At 40.8% G+C, this 9096-nt stretch overlaps 3 pseudogenes; all 3 read left to right on the top strand.

Annotated features, from left to right (window-relative positions):
- The first annotated feature begins 126 nt into the window (after positions 1 to 126).
- Positions 127 to 723, top strand: LOC149256556 (cytoplasmic tRNA 2-thiolation protein 1 pseudogene; annotated as a pseudogene).
- Positions 724 to 767: 44 nt separating this feature from the next.
- On the top strand, positions 768 to 4592 carry LOC149256555 (chloroplast sensor kinase, chloroplastic pseudogene; annotated as a pseudogene).
- Positions 4593 to 4645: 53 nt separating this feature from the next.
- Positions 4646 to 5443, top strand: LOC149256554 (cytoplasmic tRNA 2-thiolation protein 1 pseudogene; annotated as a pseudogene).
- The last annotated feature ends 3653 nt before the right edge of the window (positions 5444 to 9096 follow it).

The following is a 9096-nucleotide window of genomic DNA, read 5'->3' as shown; positions in this document are numbered from 1 at the left end:
CCCTATAAAGGATTCAACCGCTACTGGAACTCCTGAGCGGATGGCACCAGAACTTTTGCGCAATGAACAGTTTACAGACAAGTGTGATGTGTTCAGTCTTGGGGTGATAATCTGGAATTATGTACATTTTGTGGAGTTTTTCGTCGCCAGGCTTTAGATAGAGGGGCTGCAATGGTAAGAGCAGATAAAATTGCAACTGGTCACAATGCAGATGATATAGCAGAGACTGTACTATTAAATATTCTTCGTGGAGATATTGCCAGGCTAAGTAGATGCACATTGATAACAACAGGGGAAGATGGATCTATTCCAAGATGCAAGCCTTTTAAATATACATATGAAAAGGAGATCGTCATGTATGCATATTTCAAGAAGCTTGATTACTTCTCTACCGAATGCATTTATTCACCAAATGCATATCGAGGCTTTGCTCGTGATTTTATTAAAGATTTAGAACAAATCAGACCAAGAGCAATCCGTGACATAATTAGATCAGGTGAGAATTTTCGCGTTTCTTCTTCAGCAAAAATGCCAGAACAAGGTGTATGTGAGCGCTGTGGTTATATTTCCAGCCAGAAATGGTGCAAAGCATGTGTTTTAATAGATGGTTTGAACCGAGGCCTTCCAAAACGTGGAATTAATCGAACTAGGGGACGCCATGCTTTAAAAATTGATATGCCTGCTACAGATAGAGTAGCGCCCCTCCTCTGCACAGCTCTATAACAAGAAAGTCACTTTCAATGTAAACAGATGATGAGTTTCAGATCATGGGGAACCTGAGACAGACAGGATTCCGTTCCATGATTTCCGCCAGCGGTTGATCCTTTGAAGATTTTGTGGGAGATGTGGCTCGTAGAAGGCGAATTGTGAGTTATTGTCGATGCATTGGATGTGTTGGAGTTCGATGAGTGGTTCTGCCTGTTGGGTCGTTCTTGCATATAAATTTAAATTAAACCTTGAATGCAGCCATGTAAACTGCTCTCGGTTTAGTTGTTACTATAAGCCGAATCGGTGGAATATTAGTTTGAAATCCGTTGTATTGGCAAATGTGACTTGGCAAACCGAACTTAAATCGGGGCTATCTATCACATCCAAAAATTGCGATTTGGTTTAAGATTTCTAATCCTGGTTCTATGGAGATCTGCGCTCCAGATGTATCGCTTAAATGGCCAATTATCAAAAGATGTAGAGGAATGTTGTTCCATGTTTAGAATAGATGAACGCCCCTTTCCTACTTTTTGTAATGACAGTTAAAACAGCGCCACTGTTTTTGGGCAGCAGTTTGATTTTATTATTGTATTCATTTTGAGTTAGATGGAAAGAGTGTAGAGAGGGGAGTTTTTCTGAGCGCTGGGAGCTGCTGGAGAAGCAGAGAGCTTTTTATTGTACAGTTTTATGACAGAGAATTTAATGGAATTTCACAGCTCTGTTTGCTGAGATTCATGTGGTATGTTGATTTAGCATAAGTTTTTCCCTTTGTCTCATATGTAAACTGTTTTGTTTCATTCACCTCATGATCATATCTATTTGAGCAAATGAAGTGATTAGGTAGGAATTCATAGTATTATATGCTCCTCCTATAAGTTTGTTCAATTCAATGTTTTCTTCTGTTTAAGGAGGATTCGAAGTATTATTTGCCCTCCTTAGCTCCTCACCGGTCTTGCCATCCCATTTGAAACCAGATTTGGTGTTAAATTGCATGCCTACCTTGCCTCAGTTGAATAACCTGTGTAGTCATTATATTTCTCTGTTTCAAGCGGTGATTTTGCCCATGCAGCCCAGAAAAGCCCCGTCATTCCATTAAAAAAACCCAAAAACTTTAAATCAACCCCCCTTATCAATTTACTAGCCTAAAATCTTTATTCTTAATTGGTCAGCCTAATCCTATTGAAAGATCTACCGAATCTGACCCGAGAGAGCCTTCTCATACCTCGTAGGGCTAGCTACGAGGTGAAATGGTTTGATGTAGCCTTGAAGGTTTACCTTCCTCAGCCTAGGGTGAAATCTCAAGCGCTAACATAGTGGCGACCATACTGGGGAAGAACAACTTGTCTGTTGATTGATGTGTTTGTTTCATAAGTCTTAGACGGAGCCTGAAGTTACGCCAGAAGCCTTCGAAAACGCTCCTGTTTTACATCAGCGTTAGTAGATAAATGCTGCTTCAGTCAATCTCCGTGAGCTTGTGAATACGACCACTTCGATTGTATTTTACCCCAGTACATGTATCAGGTTCAGATCTGATGCTGATGGTGGACAGCAGTCAGACACTTATGCAGGCTGAAACATTCACCTGGCGACTCCAACTCGATCCAGACATTCCAGTGCCTGTTGATATGTTCATGCAATGGTAGGGTATGTGGCAGACCCTGCACTTTGTGAAGCTCTAGATGGCGTTAGAGAGTTGTTAGCGGATATTGAAATTAATGAAGAATTTTTCAGTATTTTCCTTCAATGTTTGAAATCTCCGAAGCTTCATCTTGAAGGCAAAACTAGATTTTATGAGTTAGTTGTTGAAAGAGTTGAAAATGAGATTCAGTATCTCGATGAGCAAATTCAGTCTTATGATTTCCAAGACCCTAAAAAGTTCTTGGAAATCCTTCTTCCTTCACAACAAGAAATAACAGATTTTCCTATAGAGGTATACATTGACAATGTGCAGCTGGAAGTATGTATTGCAGAGTTGGGGCAGCCAACAGAGGCCGGTGTCCGTGATCCTATTGCGGCATATATGGACATATTTTTCACTCTGATGGACAGATCAGGCTGTCTTTTCCGTGACCAGGGTCACCATGTGCATGAAGGGCTGCCAGCAACTGCATCTGTGACTTCGTGGCAGCATTCTCAAGCGGCTTCATTGTCAGGTTTAATTGAATGGTTAATATGGCATTTTAGCATTACCTGATCTATTGTTTGTACAGCATATTAGAATAGGTTATGTACATAAATAAGCAGCCATAAGGGCAGCATCTTGTTTTAGTTTGCTTGAAGATTGTTTGAGTTCAGTTTCAGTGTGAAAATAAATCCAGAGTTGTGTTGATGATGACTCCATTGCCCAATGGTGGAGGCACTGTCTGCTCTCCCAAAGTTCTGCGGTTCTTGGCACCTCCAGGAAGCTGCAGCTGCCATCCCAAATGGAGCCAATGTTAGACTCCGTCTCATGTCAGAGATAGATTCTTCTTCAAAACCCTGTTTTGAAGAAGAAATCATTAATGTGTTGTTTAAATTTGTGTAATTTATGCTCCAGCTCTTCAACTGGCAGCGTCTTCAAACTCCTACCTCTGCAAATGCACAAAGAAAACAAAGTATACATCAGACTCTACTGTTGATGAATTTGGTCAGGTTTTATCTTCATATGGTTTCAACTATCATGGCACACAAGCAAGTTTACGCTCGGCTCGACAAGTGGAGGATATACCAGAACATAATGTGCTTGTTGTACCAATGATTAAATATTTATTCTTGGTCGGGTTGCTTGTGGCAGAGCATGCAAGCATTGATCCTGGAAACATTTGGTCACCTGGAAAAGAAGTTGAACAGTCGTCCTCTGCTTTGGGAATGGAGAGAGAGAAAATAGAGCCTTTTCACCAAGACAAACAGATGACATTACCCTCCTCCTTTACCACAGAACAAAAAGCACAGGCAATTAAAATTGCACGCACGTTAGCTGTAGCCTATGTAATGGATCAGAGAGCATTATTACTGCAGCAAACGTCTTGGCAGAAAGGTGTAAGAATGAGCAATCTCATGGAGCAAATTCATGAGTCTCTTTCAAGTATCAGGACTAAGCAAAATACTAATACCACATCTGAAGAGAAGTGAGATACCACATGATCTATTGGAAAATATACTAGTGCAAGGGGAACATATGAAAGGTCTCCTACAGGAATTGCAAGATGCCTTTTACTATACCAAGGCCAATTTAATTCATTTCCGAGAAGAGGATCTGAATAGAATCGAAAGAGTTCGTTCAAATCCTTTCTCAAGGCTAGGACGTGCATTCTCTGACTATGATGACCATGCAAAAAGCACTGCATTCTCTTTGGGGTCGAAAATAAGAGAAGATTTGGAATTTCCCATGCCTCCTCTTGCTCTTGCAGCATTGCAACAATCTAATATCAGGCCTTGCAATGTCTCTAAGCTCTTATCAGAACTGGTGAATGCTGGAGATGCTTTAGCTCACAGCCAGCAGCAAACATTGCAGTTGATAGAAAGCACTCCTTTATTTGCAAGCTGCAATTGAAGAAACTGCATTACAGCAAGCATTAAGTAATTTATTGGACAGTGCATTGCTGCGAGTACAAGCTACAGAAGCTCCAGGAGGCGGAGTGCTTGTGGTGATTGATGACAATGGACCTGACATGAGTTTAATGACTCAAACACATTCTCTGGCTACATTCGGGTCAGAACTCTCTTTGGAAGCTAGAGCTCAAGACAATATTACATGGAACTTTGTAGCTGGAATAACTATTGCTCGGGAAATTTTGGAACATTATGGTAGTGTCCTTCGTATGTTGTCTCCTTCTTTACCGAATGCATTGTTAGGGGCCTTTTACCCATCACAAGCTATTCTCTGGACGCCAATCAAGAAATGAATGGGCATCTCCAAGTTTGGTTGACATACAGGGGGATGATGTGCATACAGCGGATGAATATAGTGCATCGAGATCAGAAAAGCGCAAATTGTCTTGTTGACAAACATTGGACAGTTAAATTCTGCGACTTTGGTCTTTCCCGGCTAATGACAGAGCTCCCTATAAAGGATTCAACCGCTGCTGGAACTCCTGAGCGGATGGCACCAGAACTTTTGCGCAATGAACAGTTTACAGACAAGTGTGATGTGTTCAGTCTTGGGGTGATAATCTGGAATTATGTACATTTTGTAGAGTTTTTCGTCGCCAGGCTTTAGATAGAGGGGCTGCAATGGTAAGAGCAGATAAAATTGAAACTGGTCACAATGCAGATGATATAGCAGAGACTGTACTATTAAATATTCTTCGTGGAGATATGGCCAGGCTAAGTAGATGCACATTGATAACAACAGGGGAAGATAGATTTATTCCAAGATGCAAAGCCTTTTAAATATACATATGAAAAGGAGATCGTCATGAATGCATATTTCAAGAAGCTTGATTACTTCTCTACCGAATGCATTTATTCACCAAATGCATATCGAGGCTTTGCTTGTGATTTTATTAAATGTTTAGAACAAATCAGACCAAGAGCAATCCGTGACATAATTAGATCAGGTGAGAATTTTCGCGTTTCTTCTTCAGCAAAAATGCCAGAACAAGGTGTATGTGAGCGCTGTGGTTATATTTCCAGCCAGAAATGGTGCAAAGCATGTGTTTTAATAGATGGTTTGAAACGAGGCCTTCCAAAACGTGGAATTAATCGAACTGGGGGACGCCATGCTTTAAAAAATGGATATGCCTGCTACAGATAGAGCAGCGCCCCTCCTCTGCACAGCTCTATAATAAGAAAGTCACTTTCAATGTAAACAGATGATGAGTTTCAGATCATGGGGAGCCTGAGACAGACGAGATTCCGTTCCATGATTTCCGCCAGTGGTTGATCCTTTGAAGATTTTGTGGGAGATGTGGCTCGTAGAAGGCGAATTGTGAGTTATTGTCGATGCGTTGGATGTGTTGGAGTTCGATGAGTGGTTCTGCCTGTTGGGTCGTTCTTGCATATAAATTTAAATTAAACCTTGAATGCAGCCATGTAAACTGCTCTCGGTTTAGTTGTTACTATAAGCCGAATCGGTGGAATATTAGTTTGAAATCCGTTGTATTGGCAAATGTGACTTGGCAAACCGAACTTAAATCGGGGCTATCTATCACATCCAAAAATTGCGATTTGGTTTAAGATTTCTAATCCTGGTTCTATGGAGATCTGCGCTCCAGATGTATCGCTTAAATGGCCAATTATCAAAAGATGTAGAGGAATGTTGTTCCATGTTTAGAATAGATGAACGCCCCTTTCCTACTTTTTGTAATGACAGTTAAAACAGCGCCACTGTTTTTGGGCAGCAGTTTGATTTTATTATTGTATTCATTTTGAGTTAGATAAAAAGAGTGTAGAGAGGGGAGTTTTTCTGAAGCGCTGGGAGCTGCTGGAGAAGCAGAGAGCTTTTTATTGTACAGTTTTATGACAGAGAATTTAATGGAATTTCACAGCTCTGTTTGCTGAGATTCATGTGGTATGTTGATTTAGCATAAGTTTTTCCCTTTGTCTCATATGTAAACTGTTTTGTTTCATTCACCTCATGATCATATCTATTTGAGCAAATGAAGTGATTAGGTAGGAATTCATAGAATTATATGCTCCTCCTATAAGTTTGTTCAATTCAATGTTTTCTTCTGTTTAAGGAGGATTCGAAGTATTATTTGCCCTCCTTAGCTCCTCACCGGTCTTGCCATCCCATTTGAAACCAGATTTGGTGTTAAATTGCATGCCTACCTTGCCTCAGTTGAATAACCTGTGTAGTCATTATATTTCTCTGTTTCAAGCTGTGATTTTGCCCATGCAGCCCAGAAAAGCCCCGTCATTCCATTAAAAAAACCCAAAAACTTTAAATCAACCCCCCTTATCAATTTACTAGCCTAAAATCTTTATTCTTAATTGGTCAGCCTAATCCTATTGAAAGATCTACCGAATCTGACCCGAGAGAGCCTTCTCATACCTCGTAGGGCTAGCTACGAGGTGAAATGGTTTGATGTAGCCTTGAAGGTTTACCTTCCTCAGCCTAGGGTGAAATCTCAAGCGCTAACAGTCTCCATAGGAGGATTTCTCTTAAAACTCCTAAAAGGCTTTCTTGGGGATGATTCTGCTACTTGTTTCCTGATATCAATCATCTCATTTGACATGGCCTTTAATACCTTTTGTAATCCTTCCATGTCGAAAGGATCTTTCGTCTGCTTCTTCTTGGTTTCTTCTTTGAAAGAGATTTTCTTAGATTTACGCTCTTCGATTGTAGATCTCTTTTCTAGGGCTACTACGCGTCTTTCGACTGCTAATGCCTCAGCCAAATTTTCGACTAAGGTTGTCTTGCTTGCCCTATCTACGAAGATGGCCAAGTTTGAAGGTAAGGCGGTGATGTACCATTCGCATCTTACTTCCTCGCTGGGTTGGGAAGCAACGGGGATTTTATTGAGGATCTTGTTGAACCGTAAGTTAAAATCTTTAATGGGTTCCCGAGCCTCAGCTTTAAGATTGGACAGATCATTGATCAGTGTCGCTGTCGATCTATCATCGCCGAATTTAGTGAGAAATTGATTTTGAAAAATATCCCAGCTGGTGATAGATCCGGAGGGTAACGAGAAGTACCATGACCCAGCCGTCCCTTGCATCGTATAGGGGAAGAGTCGGACCACGGTGTCTTCGTTGGTAACTCCGTTGAGATTAACAGAAAGCATGAAATTATTGATATGTTCTTCAGCTAGCATTCCAGTTTCTGGATTGAACTTTGGTAACCACTTCTCGGGATGGGCAAGTATTGGACTCAGGGGTGGAGGCATTAGAACCGCCCCAGGCTTGTTCCATGGAGATTGTGCCATCGCTGAGCTGCTGGTTAGTAAAAGTGTAGAAGATGATCTTTGAGGTTGAGAAGATAGAGATGTTATGATCTTTGACGATTGTGGAGGAAGAGTTGCGGAAGATGGATGAGTGATTTGAGGTGGAGATGTGGGTGGTCGACTTCGCGGAGAGGGAGTTGAAATGGATGAGGTGGATGAAAGAGTCTCTCTGTCAGACTCTTGAAATGTTTTCCTTGCTCTTTTCCTAGTGGGGAGAGGGATTTCAGTTGGCTGAATGCCAAACTTTTCATTCTTCAATCGGGTCAGGGGATGAGCAGGGTTGTATTGCGAAGTCAAGCTGCTTTTAGATTTATCAGATTTCTGATTAAAAATAGAGAATCCCTGGAGTTTACGGATCAAGGTTTGAACTTCAGGGGGATCGACAATAAGTTGTTCTGATGTATTGGGATGTATAGCAGCGGTGGATGTCCGAGCGACTTCTAGTTCCGAGTTTAGTCGTATTGGGGAAGTCGGGGAAGTTGGTGAGGGTGATTTGCTCTTAGAATGGTATTTGGGTTTTGAATTATGTGCCATTCATAGCTGTGCCCTCCTTCTAGCGCCAGAAATGTTGAGGGCCCCGAGGTCGGGTCAACAACAAGGGGGATACCCACCCGGTCCGGAACCTGGTTGGCGGCTCCTTGCCCGTTTGGAGTAGCGGGTCCGACTGGGGGTAATGGGACCAGTTTCCCAATGTGATGGGTGTGTGTGTGTGCGTAGAGTCTGATGGTATTAATCTAAGGAAGGGGAGGAAGGATTCTTCTAATCTAGTCTTAATTCTAACTGCTAAATTAACTCTATGCTAATGTAATCTAATGAAAAAAAATACATCTAATCTACGCTAACCCGGGGTGTTTCTCTTTTGTTATGCGATCTAGAAAGATTTCTAACAGCAGCCGGTAATAAAGATCATTCAACTGATATCAGAATATAAATCAATAAAGATAAACCATTCTGCATAAGAAGTTAGGAAGAGTAGTTGTGAACAGCATATCGCATAATCAGTTTTCTATATGTTAAACATAAATAAATGACCCCACCGTACAGAAGTGCCAAATGGTAATACAAACATTCATGCAATAACATATAAAGAACTCAGACACATATCACTTTAGGAATACTAGCAGAATCTAGCCAAGAGATAAAAGTACCATTTATGACTAAGTTCACTAATAAACTTCAAGTAAAAATGATTTATTTCTACTTGTTCTAACATCTGCTAAGAGTACAGAAGTGCAACATCAGTAACAGATATTAAAATGAAAACATAAATAAATCTCGATCCATCCATTCATCAAAAACCTCCTCTGAGGGTGCAGAAGTGCATGTTCTGAGGATAAGTTTTTTGACAGATTTCCGGACCCTTCTCCAAAAACCATGAGAAGGGTTAAATACTACTAACTAATCAATATTAATTACATGAAATTAGGGAATCGGCCTCAAATGACCGCCCTTTTACTAAAAGCAACTTTATTTCTAAACTTAAAATCTAATTTCTGACCGTTTCTGTATATTCTCTTTAGTG

This window comes from Pinus tabuliformis, chromosome 7 (genome assembly GCF_031772625.1).
Source record: "Pinus tabuliformis cultivar Carrire ecotype Pingquan chromosome 7, CPIR1, whole genome shotgun sequence".
Taxonomy (NCBI): domain Eukaryota; kingdom Viridiplantae; phylum Streptophyta; class Pinopsida; order Pinales; family Pinaceae; genus Pinus; species Pinus tabuliformis.
Note: the sequence above shows the minus strand (reverse complement) of the source record. Positions and strands in the feature narration are given on the sequence as shown.